At 46.5% G+C, this 18574-nt stretch overlaps 1 protein-coding gene and 1 long non-coding RNA gene across 14 annotated transcripts in view; one reads left to right on the top strand and one right to left on the bottom strand.

The window, feature by feature from the left end:
* Positions 1 to 18574, bottom strand: part of LOC134927903 (cytochrome c oxidase subunit 4 isoform 1, mitochondrial-like) — a 353718-nt gene that overhangs the window by 200178 nt on the left and 134966 nt on the right. Inside the window, exon 1 of one of the 13 annotated variants that reach the window (XM_063923014.1) lies at positions 11513 to 11582. The exons of the other annotated variants lie outside the window; for them this stretch is intronic. The gene's annotated coding sequence lies outside the window, so the exon portion shown is untranslated. Of the gene's footprint in view, positions 1 to 11512; positions 11583 to 18574 lie in introns of those variants that run through there. 13 annotated transcript variants of the gene reach the window in all.
* On the top strand, positions 15548 to 16167 carry LOC134929158 (uncharacterized). The gene is made up of 2 exons (XR_010178338.1): positions 15548 to 15669; positions 15925 to 16167. It is a non-coding gene; the product is annotated as an uncharacterized LOC134929158 (long non-coding RNA).

Here is an 18574-nt window from a genome sequence, read left to right as displayed (position 1 = left end):
TCCTTTATGGGAATCCGCATAGTGTTTCGATACACTATGTGTTAGGACTTTTTTCAGGATGTTCCTGCGGTGCTCAAGAAATCTTACTTTTAAAGGACGTGTAGTCCTACCAATGTATTTTAAGTTACAACCGCAGGTCAACATATAAATTACATAAGATGTATTACAATTCATATATGTTTTTATTTCATATGGTTTCTCTTCCCCATCTGTATTAATTATTACAGTATGATCAGCTGTAAAGTTGCAGGTTAAGCATCTATTCCTGCCACATTTAAAGAACCCTTTAGTTTTATTGCCCAACTGTGTGAGCCAATCTGTTCTTTTTAGGCTACTTTTAGGATTATTACCTTCCTCGATTCTTTTCAGGTGGCTGGGGGCTAATATATTTTTGAGAGATTTATTCTTTCGAAAAATAAAATTAGGTTCTTTTGGAAGAATGTTTACTAGTATTTATTTAATTATTTTATTGCAATTTTAATTCATTAAATATTATTGTAATTTTATCGACAATCCATCTCAGTCAGCGCTGTCTTACTACTGAATCAGGCCCTGAATTGCAAATGCCACCAACTACAGGAATATATTAACCTGTACAAATTGACAAAATGACAACAGTTATATTTTATTAGAGGAAGTAAGTGCAAACCACACAAAGAGACACAAGTGAAATTGTACAACAAGCTCTTTAAGAAACATTGGCCCTCATTCCGAGTTGTTTGCTCGTTGCCGAGTTTCGCTATATTGCGCTAAGTCACTTACTGCGCATGCGCAAGGTTCGCAGAGCGCATGCGCTTAGTTATTTTACACAAAAGTTAGGTATTTTACTCACGGCATAACAAAGCTTTTTCATCGTTCTGGTGATCGGAGTGTGATTGACAGGAAGTGGGTGTTTCTGGGCGTAAACTGGCCGTTTTATGGGTGTGTGCGGAAAAACGCTGCCGTTTCTGGGAAAAACGCGGGAGTGGCTGGAGAAACGGGGGAGTGTCTGGGCGAACGCTGGGTGTGTTTGTGACGTCAAACCAGGAACGAAACTGATTGAACTGATCGCAGTGGCAGAGTAAGTCCCGAGCTACTCAGAAACTGCAAAGAAATTTCTATTCGCAATTATGCAAATCTTTCGTTCGCAATTCTGCAAAGCTAAGATTTACTCCCAGTAGGCGGCGGCTTAGCGTGTGCAATGCTGCTAAAAGCAGCTAGCGAGCGAACAACTCGGAATGAGGGCCATTGTTCACTGCATTCTTTATGCCTGACTGACACATCTGTGGACCCACTGACGCACTGACCGAGCAGCCGATCAAGGTAATGTGGCATCCCAGTCCTGAGGGATACCCCTTTTATGGAAACATAGGAAAGGGTTACAAGCTGTGGCTCGGCTGTGTCACTTGTGAACTTAATGAACTGTGACAGTCTGGGATTCTGCAATTGCAGCCTGAGTGCTAGGCAACCGAGGCTGTGCACAACGGAAGCAATCTGGAGGGTGTTGAGACCCAGGAGAATCTGACTGTGCCTGAGAGGAGCGCGGGAAAAAGGACAGAGGATTTATAGGCTGCAGAGGGGGATGTGATGTCAGACGCCAGTGTGCTGAGAAAGCCTGCATCTGCCGGAGTGTTGCAGAGTGAAATGAAAAGGTGTTTTCAATGATATGCGCAATAAACTCGGAGAGCAGCTAATCAAGTGCAAAGAGAGATGTACCCCACACTTCAAAAATCTAACAATGGAAAAGGAAAATTTTTTTACACATGACAATAGCGCTCACCAAGTGACATGCAAAAGTGTATAATCAACTGGTATAGAATGCATTCACCCTTAATTGAAATATATTCCTCACAGGCTGGTGAATGGAGGATAAAGATTCACTCTAGGAGGTCCTCATAACAAACATCAATATTCAAATTGAACGGATGATATCCAAAAGAGACCTGAAAAATAAGTGCCTCTTTCCCCAATATGAATGGGCATGCAATAGGAGGCACCATTAAACACAGACCATGGTGTAGTATTTTTGATAAAAACACGCACTGGTTTTAATGCACAGATAAAACTTACAAGAAGTTTAAAGAACAAAAGCATGTCATATAAGACTCCACGGGATAACACAGATGGTATATCACCCAAAGATTCCTTGCAGCCACAGCAGGTGGTGTTGGAAGATGTGCACAATCTCTCCAAGTGTCCAATAGCATGCAGGGTAACAGAGGGTGGTTGTGTCCAGATGTCCCAGGGTCAGTCACAAATTAAAAGCAAGAGCCAGACGGAGACAGCAATAGTTCTTGTGCACAGAGGAGAAGCAGAGCTGCACGGTGAGACAACGGAGTTCATGTGGGGTGGCCCCCTGAGTAAACAGATCATCACTACAGTCATATGACACGTGAGTCTGGCTAAGTTAGCCACTGAGTTCTGGAGTAGCCTAACGACTGGGACAGTCTCATACACTATACTAAACAGCTGCGTCCGGGTGTACAGACTCATAATTAGCCTCTGAAGAAGAGTGAAGTAATATAAAGGCCCCCTCTGCCCCTCCGTAGAGTACAAGGCTGGCAGACTATATAAGAGAGAGACTCTGGTCACGAATGACTGAACACTGCCTTACAAGCTAAATCACTGCTATCTCAGTGAAACTGACATTGATTAGATGACATTGAGCATTTAGAAGTGATCCTTCACACTGCGGCACCACCTGAGAACAAATAGAAATTAACAAGACTATATCCCTCATACAGAGAGGAAATTCAGCAGACTTCCAGTTTGGTATCTCCAATTTAAATAGTGATCTGTTGGGGCTCCTCCTAGATACAGCAATTGGTGACATTTCCACTATACTTGCCAGTCCCTACATATTATATGGAAATCAAGCTTTATCAAAGGATTGCAATCCTAAAATCCTGTGCACAGGTATAAAATCAACATTTGGACACTATTCAGGTTATGTGTGTTCGGGTACCCGATGCTAATTTTTATACAGTAATTAAGCATAGTTGTGATAATTGATTAGTGTCTTGTTGGAAGTCTATTTTTGAAAGGTATTAAAATCACTTAACAGGCTTGTTAAAGGGTCACAGAGTTGGGCCCTGCCTAAAGGTCCAATAATCTGAGTCACTCAAGTAATAACCCTAGAGTGGTTGTGCCTATTACTGATTTATGCAGATAAAGTTTAGTAAGTTATATACAAGTTGTCATTACGGTGAAAGAAAGACAGTATCAGGCAACAAGTAATCATATGCAAAGTTTGTGCTTAAAGTTGTCATTGTTGTGATCCCGTGTATTATACGGAGTACCTACTGTGCTAGTGTACAGACTATATCGCATGCACTGGTTCTTGAAATAAATACACCTGCATTATTAATGAACGTTGTTTTTCGTATTCAAAAGTGTGTTACTCATACCTTCAGACCTCTCCGCGAAGAGAATAGGAGTATCATCGCGAAGTGGATTTCTGGTAAGCACATTACCATAAGGGGCTAACCTGAGGGTACCACAGTAACAGTACATATTTACTATTCGGACGCTCACTTGTGTCGGGGAGGATTTGAATTTGCCCCCCTCCAACTGTGACATCAGCCCGCCCACTGCAAGTGTACGGTAGGTCAGCGGACCGCCCTGTACACACAGCCAGATGACCCAATATATCTGCAGATATATCAGCCATCGCTATGCTGCATAGTCAACATGATGGGCCAAATGTAATAGAGTGAGAGTTTCAGAAAATTAGAGATTTGGTAAGGTTTTGCAGGTTTATTTTTTAAATTGGCAATCATTTACACTGCAAGATCAACCTGGTTTTGTAGTGTAAATGATTGCCACCTTAAAAAAAAAAGTAAAAACCTTACCAAATCTCTCACTTTCTGAAACTCTCAGGGCGGGATGTACTAAAGCAAAAATGCGGTAAAACCCCCGAAAACGGGGGTTTTACCGCATTTTCAAATTTACTAACACCCTACCGCCGCAATTTCGCCGTCTAGGATATCGCCATCTCTGGATGGCGATACCCTATAGAAGCCTATGGGCTTCTTATCGCCGACCGCTGCAACCCGCCGACACCGCCACAGACGCCTCCCCCCCACCCCCCGGCTTACCTTCCTCCAGGCTGCCTTGGACCCGGAAGGTAGTCTCCTCCTCCCCCTAGCAACGCAGCCGGACGTCCTTCCGGACGCAGCAGGAGGCGCCGGGGGCAGCCTGCTGCTGCTTCCCGGTGTCTAGCCAGTGTGGGGACCCCTGGGAGATGATGGAGACCCCCGCAGACCACCTAACAGGTATCGCGGGGGGCTTCCGTCACCGCATTGCGATATTGATCGCATGTTAGTACATATGCGATCAACATGGCTGCAGTAACCGGCGAGGGGCGGCGATGTATCTTAATACATCCCGCCCTCACTCTATTACATTTGGCCAAATATGTCTAGGAACGGTGTCATTCACAGACATATAGTGGGAACACACCCACCCACAGGATCACAGTATATCGGCTGTTTGCTTGAACACCTGATATATCAGCCAGTGTGTACTCAGCTTTAGACACATGTGAACACATTTATTAGAACATAATTATATGCATTGCATACACTACAGTATAAGCATATCAAATAATTGTTCGAATAGAGATATCACTCTTGTTACAGGATATTTTTGGTTTAAGTGTTCTTTTTCCTTTATTAATGTAATTATTAATTATGTAATAAGGTTTATTTCGAAGGCAGAATTTTAGTATGCAATTTCTTTCACAAAGTGCTATTATACCCTGCTGATTCTGTTGAAGACATTCCCAGAAGTAACAGCTAATCTAATTTTGTTTTTTTACCACCTTCCCAAACATAACTAAAAATACACTATGTAAATTTAATAATGCATGCTCACACATCACAAACACAAGAAAATAGCAACCAGGGAAGGTGAAATTGGTGACGCGCTGGGCAAAACATCTATTTGCTACTGGCTCCAGACCCTGTAACGGGCATGGCAGAACAGGAAAGGTGATTGTCCCTAGCACTGGCTATTATTTCAGTTGAATATTTGGATTTAAATATTCAATCAATCAGCCTGTAACTAAAAGGAGTGTGGAAATAGAAACATGAGCTCCAGCTTTCTGATTTTGTACAATTACTGTGTGTCGGCTAATATCCCTTTTCCACTAGCTTTTTAAACATGAGTAAATGCGCGGGGGCGTGCATTTACCCGTGTTTTTCCCTAGTGGAAGAGGGTCCCCCTGCAATTCCTGGATCAAGTGATCCGCGAATCCTACCCGGGTAGCTAGCCGGGTTGAACATGTGTTCAACCCGGTAAGCTGTCTAGTGTGTGAACGGGAGCCGTGTCGAGGCAACACGGTTCCCGTTCTGTGTATGGGAGGGCGGCGCTGGGAGATCATGTGATCTCCCAGCGCCGCTCCTGCCGCGTCACTAGCAGCGTCACCAACCCGGCAATGTGCCGGGTTGGTGAGCGGTGTGTGAAAGGGGCTGTAGCACAGGTCGCAGCCGTGTCAGGTGACACGGCTGCGACCCTTGCTACACAGTGGAAAAGGGGTATAAGTGAATCTGCTGTACAGTATCTTGAATACATGCGTGCCATAAAATGTTCTTCCACAGCCATACTGCTTACCAGACAGATAATTTCTAATACAGGGCTTTATTCCGGTTTGTTAGCAAACCAAAAAAAACACACTAACGGGCAAAACCATGTGCACTGCAGGTGGGGCAGATGTAACATGTGCAGAGAGATTTGGATGGAGTGTGTTCAAACTGAAATCTAAATTGCAGTGCAAAAATAAAGCAGCCAGTATTTACTAGAGATGAGCGGATTCGGTTTTACTCGGTTTTACTCGGTTCTCAAAACGGCATCTTATTGGCTATCCAAAACCGTGAGCCAATAAGATGCCGTTTTGAGAACCGAGTAAAACCGAGTAAAACCGAATCCGCTCATCTCTAGTATTTACCTTGCAGAGAAGCAATATACCCACCCAAATCTAAATCTCTCTGCACATGGTACATCTGCCCCACCTGCAGTGCAACACAGTTTTGCCCATTAGTGTGCTTTGTTGGTATGCTAACAAGCCTGAATAAAACCCACAGTCCACACAAGGACAGCTGAAATATTAGTCAGTTGTGGGTGCTAGGGAACAGGTGTGGTCAAGTGTGGGGGTGCAGTCATACCATGCTCTGCGTACAGTGCCCTGTGAAGAATCTGTGAGTCTACACAGAACGTTTTATAAACGTGCATAACTCAGCATTGAAGAGAGGTGATGCCCCGCCTCTGGGCTTACCCAGGTCCTCACCATATAATGAAGAGAACATTAGCATACCTCCCAACATGTCCCTCTCCAGGAGGGACAGAATGCTCTGCTTCTGGACTTCCCTCTTAATTTATGATTGACGGCATCTGTGCTGAAACACCTTTCTTATCCATTAACCTGTTCAACACAGGTGATAGCAATCATAAATTAAGAGGGAAGTCCAGAAACAGAGCATTGCGTCCCTCCTGGAGAGGGTCATGTTGGGAGGTATGCATTAGTGACTGCCATATAATGCAAAGTACATTAGTGACTGCCATTTAATGATGAGTGCATCATACCAATGCTCTTCCACCTCCTCTGACCCCCCTAACCCAGGAGCCCAGCACCGCAGGGAGATGCCGGACGCCCGCTATAGAAATCTATAAAAATCACGTTCCAGCACAGTGGGATTTTTTACATTTACTTGCAATTGGATTCTCCTGTTAGCGCTACAGCCCCACATCCTAACTCCTGTGTGAAATGCCATCCAAATCACTGTGGGAGAGACTTTTATCGAATATGCAAGATCCGACGCCAGGAAGATGGTGTTTTGCCTTGTTTTGGAATCCGAGCTTGGTGGGAAAATCCAATCCCAGACTCGTATCTAATCGGATATGCCAAATTCGGGTACGTTTGGTTTCCAGAAAACCAAACACGAACATCTCTAAATACGAGTGGTGACAGTGGAAAAGTGTGACTCTGTGTTGTTTTAAAAAACATAAATACTAAACATAATAAATTATAATAATACTGTATATCATCTGTATTTATTGAAACCAACACATGCATAGGACATGACAAGACATATTCCTAAGATAAAAAACAAGTTTGATTTTTCGCTCTGTTTTTCTTTTTGAATTGCTATTAATTATTCATTTTTGTGGAACTTTATCTACTTTACAGGGCATTACATCATTCAGTTTAATAAACCTATGGTACATAATTATTTCCCTTCAAAGACAATAGAACCATGCTGAGATAAACTCGGCATTACAATTTAAAAGGGGCACATTTATTATTTTAGCGATGTGCCCTAGTTATTAAAGATTTCTTATAGCCGTAATATACAGCAATATGGAATCTTAGATTTCCTGAATGTATCATTACTGAGCTGTCGAGACAGGGGCTCCAAAAAAACATAGAGGTTGAGTCTCCCATATCAAAAATTCCAAAATACGTCTTTTTGGAGCACGACTGAGTATAGGTTCAATGTACACAAACTTTGGAGGTGATTCAGACCCGATTGCTGTGCTGCAAATTTTGTTGTGCTGCAAACAGATAGTCCCGCCCAAGGGGGAGTGTAAATTCGCCTGTGCAAGTGTGCGATTGCATGTGTACACTGTGCAAAAATGTCCCTCAGTCAGGGGACAGTTGCAAATCCGTTCGCAACTCACCATCGAATGGTTTTTCCAGTGTGTGCAGTCTGTGCGCAGCCCAGGACTTACTCCTACAGTGTGAAAGAACAGGCTGATCGGGGACAGAGCTGACGTCACACACCCTCCCAGAAAACGCTTGGGCATGCCTGCGTTTTCCCTGACACTCCCAGAAAACGGTCAGTTACCACTCATAAACGTCCTCTTCCTGTCAATCAGCATGCGAATGGCTGTGCGAACAACAATTTCGCACCAGCTTGTCACTGTCTGGTGATGCGCGTGCGCATTGCGGTGCATACGCATGTGCGGTCAATCGATAATCTGCCGCTGGGCGAAAATGCACAGCTGCGATCAGGTCTTAATCAGGCCCTTTGTTAGAAGCTCAAAAAATTGTATAAAATTATCTTTATGCTGTGTGTACATGAAACATAAATTAATTCAGTATTTAAAGATGGGTCCTATCCCCAAGATATGTCATTATGTATATGTATATCTACCAAAATACAGAAAAATACGAAATTATAAATACATCTGATGGGAGGGATCCTCCCGGGGGAAAACATGATAGAAGACCATAGGCTTCTATTGGGCACCTCATCCAAGCCCCATCGCATTCCAGAGCTCGGTGCATATTTGGTAAGCGGCCAAACCTAAGGAATGACGACAAAATACAGGTTGATGCCTCCTGCTCATGGAGATTAGGACTTTTCACCAGAGGCGTAACTAGGATTTTCGGAGCCCAGGGCAAGATGACGAGTGGCGCCCCCCCGCCCCCAAAAAAAAAACAACAACAAAAAAAAACAACCGCCACACAAAAAGAAGTATGTGCGCCCCCCCCCCCCAATGGGCGTGGCCACACACCAGAAGGGGTGTGGTCACTGAAAATGGGGCGTGCCAACATGACTATCACCTACCTCCTGTGTCGCCTCTCAGCACACTATCACCTACCCCTTGTGTCGTCTCTCAGCACACCTTCATTAAATTTTTGCACAGTACGCATGCAGAGTCCCCTTTTTACACAGTGCCAGATACACAATTGGCCCACAGTGCCAGATACACAGTGTCCCACAGTGCCAGATACACATTGCCCCACAGTGCCAGATACATATTGCCCTACAGTGTCAGATCCACAGTGACAGATACAGTGCCCCACAGTGCCAGATACATATTGCCCCACAGTGTCAGATCCACAGTGACAGATACAGTGCCCCACAGTGCCAGATACATATTGCCCCACAGTGTAAGATCCACAGTGACAGATACAGTGCCCCACAGTGCCAGATACATATTGCCCCACAGTGACAGATACAGTGCCCCACAGTGCCAGATACATATTGCCCCACAGTGCCAGATACACAGTGCCCCACAGTGCCAGATACACAGTGCCCCACAGTGCCAGATACATATTGCCCCACAGTGCCAGATACAGTGCCCCACAGTGCCAGATATAGTGCCCCACAGTGCCAGATACAGTGCCCCACAGTGCCAGATCCACAGTGCCCCACAATGCCAGATACAGTGCCCCACAGTGCCAGATACACAGTGCCCCACAGTGCCAGATACATATTGCAGACAGTGCCAGATACAAGAACTACCCCCCCCCCCCTCCCGCTGGCTGCTGCTTACTTCAGTCAGGAATCAGATCCCCTGTCACTGCTGCCGCTGGCCTCTGCTATGTGTGGGGAGGAGAGTGCAGCACCTCTCCTGCCCCTCAACGCTCCATGAAGTCCGATCTCCGGCGGCGGCTATCTAAAATGCGGCGCCGGTTCGTTAGCAAATCAGAGCTCGCGGACCGGCAGCCAATCAGGAGCCGGTCCGCAAGCTCTGATTGGCAAACGCCAGCGGAGACCAGACAGAGTCACACTGAGAGCAGTGAGCACATTGAGGGGCAGGAGAGACGCTGCACTTTCCTCCCCTCACATTGCAGCGGGATGGGGGCAGAGCAATAGTGGGGGCGGGTGGGCATGATGCCCTGGCTGCCGGCGGCGCCCCCCTCTGCTGGTTCTGCCAAGGCGCCCAGGGCACGTGTCCCACTCTCCCTACCTTAGTTACGCCTCTGCTTTTCACTAAAAGAATGGGAATTTCATTCCATCCCTATGAATTAATTACTGACACACTTGTGCAGCATTTTTTACTCTTTATAGTATCTGGGCTGCTGTCCTAGTTTTTGTCTATTAGACTACTAGTAAAAGTATGTTAAGGGAACGTGAACATTGAGGGAGATCGCACATATCAGGCTATGTCGCCATGTATTAGCAAGGATGTGCACTGCTGGAGAGGATATGGCCATACAAAAGCCTCCTTAGCTGTCATGGGACTCTTATTTTTTATCCCTTTCCCATTGGGTGACACTGGTGAGCTTTTAAGCCCTAAAAACACTTTGTGATGAATTCAATTGCTTTACGTCCTGGCAGCCACTAGATGGTGCCCGACTGAGCAATTCAGTTGTTGCACCGTTGGGGCTTAAACAGTTACTGGCGCCAGACAGTGCCAGATTAAGGTACAAATGGGCCTGGAGCTGAAATGCATGAAGGGCCTATTGTATGTTGCCGCAGTGGGTGTGACCAGTACTGCAGGTGTGTGACAAGTGAATAGTGTAATGAGGTAATCTAAAAAGGAACAAAGGGAAACACCCATATACATTTGCAGCATGGGCGGTGTAATGGTTAGCATTACTTCTTCACAGCGCTGATGTCATAGGAACATGGTGGGAATCAAACCTAACTGTGTGGAGTTTGTATGTTCTCTCTGTGCTTGCGTGGGTGTCTTCTGGGTACTCCTGTTTCCTCCCACAATCCAAAAATATAGTGGTAGGTTAATTGGCTCCCAACAAAATTAACCCTAGCGTGAATGTGTGTGCGTGTACATGTGGTAGGGAATATAGATTGTAATCTCCACTGGGGCAGGGACTGATGTGAATGACCAAATATTCTCTGCGCTGTGGGATACAGTATGTGTGCGCTATATAAGTAACTGGTAATAAATAAATAAATAAATACAGGCTGGCCAATTAAACTTACCCTATTCAGAGCCATCAAACAGCCAGGATATTGCCAATTTTAGTAGGGAGACTAACAAGGACATGGGAAGCAGGCTAGGAATATGGGGAGTCATTCTGACCTGATCGCACGCTAACGTTCATCGCAGCACAGCGATCAGGTAAGAAGTGCGCATGCGCCGGTGCCACCGCATGGTTGACAGCCTACGGCTGTCGTTGCCTAGTGATCGCCTCTGCCTGAGTGACAGGCAAAGGCGGTCACTGGGCGGGAGAGGGCAGCACGGCGGAGTTTAGCCACCATTTTGTGGGCGCGGTCCGCCCACGCTGATGCTTTTGTACTTCTGCAGGGGAAAGGGGGGCGGGCCTGTGCTTGGGCCCAGGGTGCTTGGGAATAATGTGAAACTAGCATGAAAATGGACAGACGATGGTAATTACTGCTGCTTCCTGTATTTCTGCATTGAGGAGTAGATGTATGAAGAGTTGATATGGGGGGGGGGGGGGGGGGGGGCTATCAGCACACGTTATATGCGCTGATACTGCTTCCCCCCATGTTTTACTGTGCTGGTGTGTGTTGCAGCATCTGATCATCTGCATGAACATCAGACCTTCAGGCTACTCAGGATGTCCAGCAAAATCACGCTGCTGGGACCAGGGAAGCTGCATCCCAGAACGAAGCACCTGGCTTCAGCCAGTAGTGGATTTACCGCTAGGCAACAAGGCAGCCACCTAGGGCTCGACATGTTCCGGGGGGCCCGGCCAGCCTAGCAGTAAATCTGCTACCGTTCTGCAGTGTCAGCCAGTTCATCCATTGCCCGCCATGCGCAGCAGCGCCGGCAGCACTGGGATGGGGATGGAGGAAGGGGGTTAGATCATACTCACTATGTGAGAGCAGCAGCATCAGGGGAAGTCCCTGCAACTCACTATGGTGCCGAGCCTCCCTGATCTCAACAAGAGCATGTGCCGAGCTGTGATTGGAGGAGCTCGGCACATGCTGATTAGAAGAGCCCCTGATTGGAGGAGCTGTCACACGCTCCTCTGACCCCTGGAACACGAAGGATCTGATAGCATGGCCCCTTTCTTAATGTCCATAGCTCCTGCTCGTCTCTGTCACCCTCTCTATGCAGCTGCTGTCTCTCTCTCTCTGACTGCTACTGTACATGGTTCTCTCTCTGCCCATCATCTCCCCCTCTTTCTCCCCAGCATCTGCTCCCCCTCTCTATGACCAGCATCTGCCACCTCAGTCTCTGCCCATTATCCCCCCCCCTCTTTCTGCCAATTATCTCCCCCCTCTCTCTCCCCAGCATCTGCGTCCGCTCCTCTCTCTGCCCATCATCTCCTCCTCTCTCCCTAGCATCTGCTCCCCCTCTTTTTGCCCAGCATCTGCACCTCCTCCTCTCTCTCCCCAGCATCTGCCCACCCTGTCTCTGCCCATCATCTGCCCCCCTTTCCCCAGCATCACGCTCCCCGTCTCTGCCCATCGTCTGTCCCCTCTCCCCAGCATCTGCCTCCCCTCTCTCTGCCGATTATCTCCCCCCTCTCTCTCCCCATCATCTGCGTCCGCTCCTCTCTGCCCATCATCTCCTCCTCTCTCCCTAGCATCTGCTCCCCCTCTTTTGCCCAGCATCTGCACCTCCTCCTCTCTCTCCCCAGCATCTGCCTCCCCTCTCTCTGCCCTTCATCTCCCCCATCTCTCTTCCTAACATCTGCGTCTCCTCCTCTCTCTGCCCAGCATCTGCCTCCCCTCCTCTCTCTGCCCAGCATTTGCCTCCCCTCCTCTCTCTGCCCAGCATCTGCTGCACCCCTCTCTTTGCCCAGTATCTGCCTCCCCTCCTCTCTCTGCCAACCATCTGCCCCCTCGCCCCACATATTTCCCCCCTCTCTGCCCAGCGTTTGTCACCCTCCTCTCCCTGGCCAGCATCTGGCTGTAATTTAATTGGGGGGTACTATTCTGTGGCCACGCCCCTTTATTGTGAGATCACACCCCTTCCTTGCGGCGCACGCCTTCGTGCACTATGTCCCCAGTCCTGAGCCGGCGCGAAGATGAGAGTCTTGGTCAGGGCCAGCACTGGTACCCCACCCGCTGGTGGCTGCAGCCACAGAACATAGCCCCCCCCCCCCCATTCTCCCAGATGTAGTGTGGCCATGGGAGGTAGGGCAGTTATGTATTGTAGTGAAGTAGTGTGGGGAGGGAGTGCAGTGACATAGTGGAAGGATATTATGCAGTGATATAGTGTGGGGATGTAATCTGTCGAAATAGCGTTGTGATGCAGTGTGGGAAAATAGCGTTGTGAAGTAGTGTGGGGAGGTTGTGCAGTGATACACTGGTGGGATGTAGAGTGGGGTGGTAGCGTAGTGATATAGTGCAGGGAGGGGGTGCTGTGAAAATACGGAGATGTAGGGGTAAATTTATTAAAGCTTCTAAAACAGTATTGGTGATGTTGCCCATAGCCTTTTAGAAAATGATAGACAGCATCTGTTTGGTTGTTATGGGCAACATCACCAATTCTCTGTTTTAGAACCTTTAGTAACTTTTGCACCATAGGGGTATATGCAATTGCGGTCGAATTGCCGCGAAAGTCGAAAAACGGGGCATTTTCGAAAAAAACAAAACATGTCGAATTGGATTCAACAATGCAATACAGTACTTTTCGTCAAAATACCTCGACATTTTCAAAATTCGACATGTCTGCAATGGTCAAAATGCGGCTTTTCGACAAAAGTATATTCAATTGAAGAATGTCGATTCGACAACAGTGCTTTTCGACAGTCATTTCGTCAATTTCATTCCACCTCACTTTGCTGGCGAGAGCTGATAAAAAAAAATTTCAAAATGATTTTTTTTTTGCTTTTTGGATTGCTAATGCTAATAGCATATCTATTTATATTTGAAGGGATTATCTACTTGGTTTATCTTTTTTTGACTCACAATTATTATTTAATTGATTTTTAAAAAAGGATATTTTTTTCTTCACTCTGCTGAGGGAAATGTACCCATGATTCCACAGTTTTACCCAGGATACACTTCTGCAAAGCCACTCCTCTATCCTCACTCCCGGGTTTGAGACTTCAGGGAGAAGGAGACATTACAGTCAGCTCTCTTGTGGAATCGTTTTTTTAGGACAATCCCTGCGTTTTAACACTTTTATATCCTATTTTTGTACTGACTACAATAATGGAGCCTTTTCTGACCAGATTGTGATGTTCATGCTGGCTGCAAGCATGGAGGAAGAAAGGGCTGGTGAACATCAGGATCAAAGTCAGCAAATGTCTGCATTGGGTGAGTAAGTATTGCGTGTTTCATTTCCACGTCCACGCCAGTATCGCACTAGGCGTGAACTGGAGGATCTCAGCGAGTTCGAGGTGATTCAAAATTATCGCTTATCGACTCGCGACATATATTCGCTGTATGCTCTGTTGGAGGCCGACCTGGAACCTCGGGCACGGACCAATCGTGCAGTCAGCAGTTTCCAGAAACTGCTGGCTACGTTACATTTTTTGGCATCAGGCACATTCCAGCCTACTTTGTCTCAAACATGCGGTTTTTCACAGTCAACACTGTCGCGCTGTATAACCCAGGTCATTAGGGCTTTCTGCAAATTGACGATCCAGTTCATCAGATTTCCAGATACGGACAGCGGATGGCATGAGATCAAATTATGCTTTTTCACTAAAACACAATTTTCCTAATGTTCTGGGCGCGATTGACTGTACCCACGTGCAGATCAGACCGCCACGGAATTCGGAAGAATGTTTTCGGAACCGAAAACATTTCCATTCCATGAATATACAGGCGGTCTGTGATGTCAACATGAAATTTTTTAATATTTTTGTGGGATTTCCTGGATCGTCTCAAGACTCCTTCATCCTAAGCCAGTCATCGCTGTTTGACAATTTCAAAACAGGAAACATGCCGGGTGGCTGGCTGTTAGGTATTTATTTTAATTGTTTTTATTTTATTTTTTATTTTTATTTTTTATATTACCCACCATTTTTTTCATTTCCATAGGCGATGCGGGTTATCCCAACTAATCTTGGCTCTTGACCCCATTGTCTAATCCTGTTGGTAGAGCAGAAAAACGTTACCAAAAGACACACAAAGCATCGAGGGGAGTAATTGAGCATGCTTTCGGTGTACTTAAAAGCCGGTTTAGATGTTTAGACACTTCCGGTGGTGCTCTTTTGTACTCACCGGCGAAGGTTTGCGGCATGGTAAATGCATGTTGTATTTTATACAACATATGTGTCGCAAACCGTTTGCCGGTGACTCTTCGCCGCAATGCTTTCCGAAGCGGGAACCGTTCTTCTGCTCCACCGGTGGGTATGGACGAAGGAGATAATTCTCGACGGACATTGATCCAAAGCTTTTTTTTCACTGCCTGTGAGTATACTTGTAATATTTGTATTATCGTGTAAACTGAGATTGTAATAATCAAAAAAAAAAATGTTTATTTATGTATTTCAGAGTTTTACGTCCTGTTGACGCACCTTCCCAGCAATGTTTTCAATGTTTCGTCCTGTTGACGACCTGTTACCCCGTTTTTTCCTGTTGTTGGGTTGCCGCAAATATTGGACCCGTTTATCCCACTCTACCATTGGCGACCTACTTGTGATGTGGACCTGAACCTCCGCCATGTTGCAGACAACCCCCCTCAGGTGAGATGTATTGGCCAAAACTCCCTCTTGACCAAGTAACCCCGGTATGTCCAAAGTGCAGCCCTCCGGCATTTGCAAAACTGCATATCCAATCATGCCCTGACAGCAATGCTTACACTGTGTCAGGGAATGTTTGGATGTGTAGCTTCTCAAGTGCCGGAGGGTTGCATTTGGGACAAAGGCCGATGTAACCTGCTTGTACCTTGTCTTTGGATGACACAAATACCTGGAACCTCATACTATTCTCTTCCACAGGTCTTGTGGAGTATCCTTCCCAAGTTGCGTGGATGTGAAGGGACACAACAGTTCCCCTGATGTACCATGGGCGACCTACTTGTGATGTGGACCTGAACCTCCACCATGTAGCAGACAACCCCCCTCAGGTGAGATGTATTGGCCAAAACTCCCTCTTGACCAAGTAACCCCGGCATGTCCAAAGTGCAGCCCTCCGGCATTTGCAAAACTGCACATCCAATCATGCCCTGACAGCAATGCTTACACTGTGTCAGGGAATGTTTGGATGTGTAGTTTCTCAAGTGCCGGTGGGTTGCATTTGGGACAAAGGCCGATGTAACTTGCTTGTACCTTGTCTTTGGATGACACAAATACCTGGAACCTCATACTATTCTCTTCCACAGGTCTTGGAGTATCCTTCCCAAGGTGCAGGAACCAGCGTGGATGTCAAGGGACAAGATAGTTCCCCTGCTGTACCATGGGCGACCTACCACAATACCACTGCATTTCTGAAATGCCATATTTTACATTTTAACTAATAATTTAAAGAAAAACCACACAAAACTTCTAATTTTAAAAATTTATTGAAGAATTAAAATTGTATTTTTTTGGGGATTAAAAATTAAAATGAAATAAAAACAAAAAAAGTAGTCTTAGTTCTTCTTTACATTCTTTTCTTGTGTAGAGATCTGTGGGGAAAAAAAAGAAATTCCATATTAAGTAAAGACACTAATGTCATGTTCATTCCTTTCCCAAGAACATTTGTGGAACCACACAGTCCAGCATGACCCATTGCTGGACTGTGTTGTTTCCCAAGGTCAGGAGGTCCAAAGTGGCAGAGTGGTGTCAGTGCTCAGCACTTTGACACGCCTGCACTTGTGGAACCACACAGCCCAGCATGACCCATTGCTGGACTGTGTTGTTTCCCAAGGTCAGGAGGTCCAAAGTGGCAGAGTGGTGTCAGTGCTCAGCACTTTGACACGCCTGCACTTGTGGAACCACACAGCCCAGCATGACCCATTGCTGGACTGTGTTGTTCCCCAAGGTCAGGCGGTCCAAAGTGGCAGAGTGGTGTCAGTGGTCAGCACTTTGACACGCCTGCACTTGTGGAACCACACAGCCCAGCATGACCTATTACTGGACTGTGTTGTTCCCCAAGGGCAGGCGGTCCAAAGTGGCAGAGTGGTGTCAGTGGTCAGCACTTTGACACGCCTGCACTTGTGGAACCACACAGCCCAGCATGACCCATTGCTGGACTGTGTTGTTCCCCAAGGGCAGGCGGTCCAAAGTGGCAGAGTGGTGTCAGTGGTCAGCACTTTGACACGCCTGCACTTGTGGAACCACACAGCCCAGCATGACCCATTGCTGGACTGTGTTGTTCACCAAGGGCAGGCGGTCCAAAGTTTCTTGAATATATACATTGAAACATGGCTTTATTCACTTTGGTACGCACAACACGAACTACGCCGTCCACTTCAATTTTCCACCCAATCCTATGAAGAAGACAAAAATAAACACTAGTGAATAGTAAATTCACACAACAGTGAAAGCCTATTTTACACCAATACAAAAAGGAGTTTGTTTTAAAAAAAAAAAAAAGTGGCATCAGAATAGCTCTTTGGCCCATCATACATGTAACCACAAGGAGCTTTCATCAGTTACCACACGCGCCCGCATACATGCCTGCGCATGTATGCCTAGACATAAAGCTCCTTGGTAGTATCCGGTCGGGGGTGGGGGAGCCCAACACAAATATAAAACAATATTATGAAAAAAAAAAAAACTAATGGGAGGGGGAGAAAGGGAAACATGAAAAACATAAGAGTAAATAATAAAACAATACGACCGGGCTTATGGTGGTTGTCTGTCCGGATCCTCTTCTTCCTCCTGATGGGGCGTCGATGCCCTGGGCGGCTGTGGAGTGCGTTGACTTGGCCTCGGTGGCCGTGCTGGCGTAGATGATGTGGCCGGTGTTGGTGGTGGAGGCATCTGGTAGGTGGGGTACATCCCTTTATATCCTTGGTACAGCTGTGACCGTCCATACCAGGATCGTGGTGGAGCAAGGGCAGGAGGCGTCATTGCAGCTTGTGGTGGCGAATGTGGTGGTTAACCAGCGTGTTGTTGAGCTGGCTCTGGGAGCTTATCATAGATCATCTGTAGCGTTGTTGCGATGATCTGGTGGCTGGATGCGGAATGTCGTTGGCTCTCCGACATGTTGTCAACGCTGTGTGCCAGGCATGATGTCTTATCCACCAGCTGGTTGATGGATGTGGCCAGAACGTGAAGGATGTCCATAGTCTCCCTGTGATCTTCTCATCTGGTCTTTTGCGTTTCTGCCGTGCTGTCGGCAAGAGCCTTTTGCATGTCAACCAAACCGTTTGCCATCTTATCCATTGTCTTCTCAATGGCGTCCAGTCTGATTCCAACGACAACCCGAAAACTATCCTGGCTGACATTCATCTCTGCTGCCAGGGTGTTTACCCTCTGAATATTTGAGGGATCCTGCCCTTGCTGTACGTCTGCCACCAATTGCATTTGTGAAGCTGAAAAGAAAATTAGAAATTAGTATACACATTCATACATTTGTTTGAAGGTTCACAATTTGATAATTACTCACACAGGGATGTAGAAACAGCGGACTGCTGCACTTCCACCTCGTCGTCCGACGAATCCTGTAGGAGATCCGGCCTGAAGAAGGGACCAATCCCCTACGCAAGTCCGCTGCTGGTCCGTGGCACCTCTGTTTGCAAAAGAAAAAAAAGAAAATAAAGTTAATAAACTATACAAAAATGGCGACCCCCCCCCCCAAAAAAAAATAAAAATTAAAAAATAAAAATAAAAACCTTCTCCATTCGGTGGTGCCGCTGCTCCAGGAGCTTCACTTGTCCTCAATTCTGGAGACTTTTCAAGGGTATGGCTGGATACGTCTGCACGGCTGTTTCCAAACCCAAGAAAAGTCTCGTCCGTTAACCCTGTTGACTCAAACAGTTTGGGTGATGGGTCCACAAGGGTAGTGTCTTGTTGAGGCTCTTCGGTCGCAGTACCAGAGCTCCT

The sequence above is a fragment of the Pseudophryne corroboree genome, chromosome 5 (genome assembly GCF_028390025.1).
Source record: "Pseudophryne corroboree isolate aPseCor3 chromosome 5, aPseCor3.hap2, whole genome shotgun sequence".
Classification (NCBI taxonomy): Eukaryota; Metazoa; Chordata; class Amphibia; order Anura; family Myobatrachidae; genus Pseudophryne; species Pseudophryne corroboree.
Note: the sequence above shows the minus strand (reverse complement) of the source record. Positions and strands in the feature narration are given on the sequence as shown.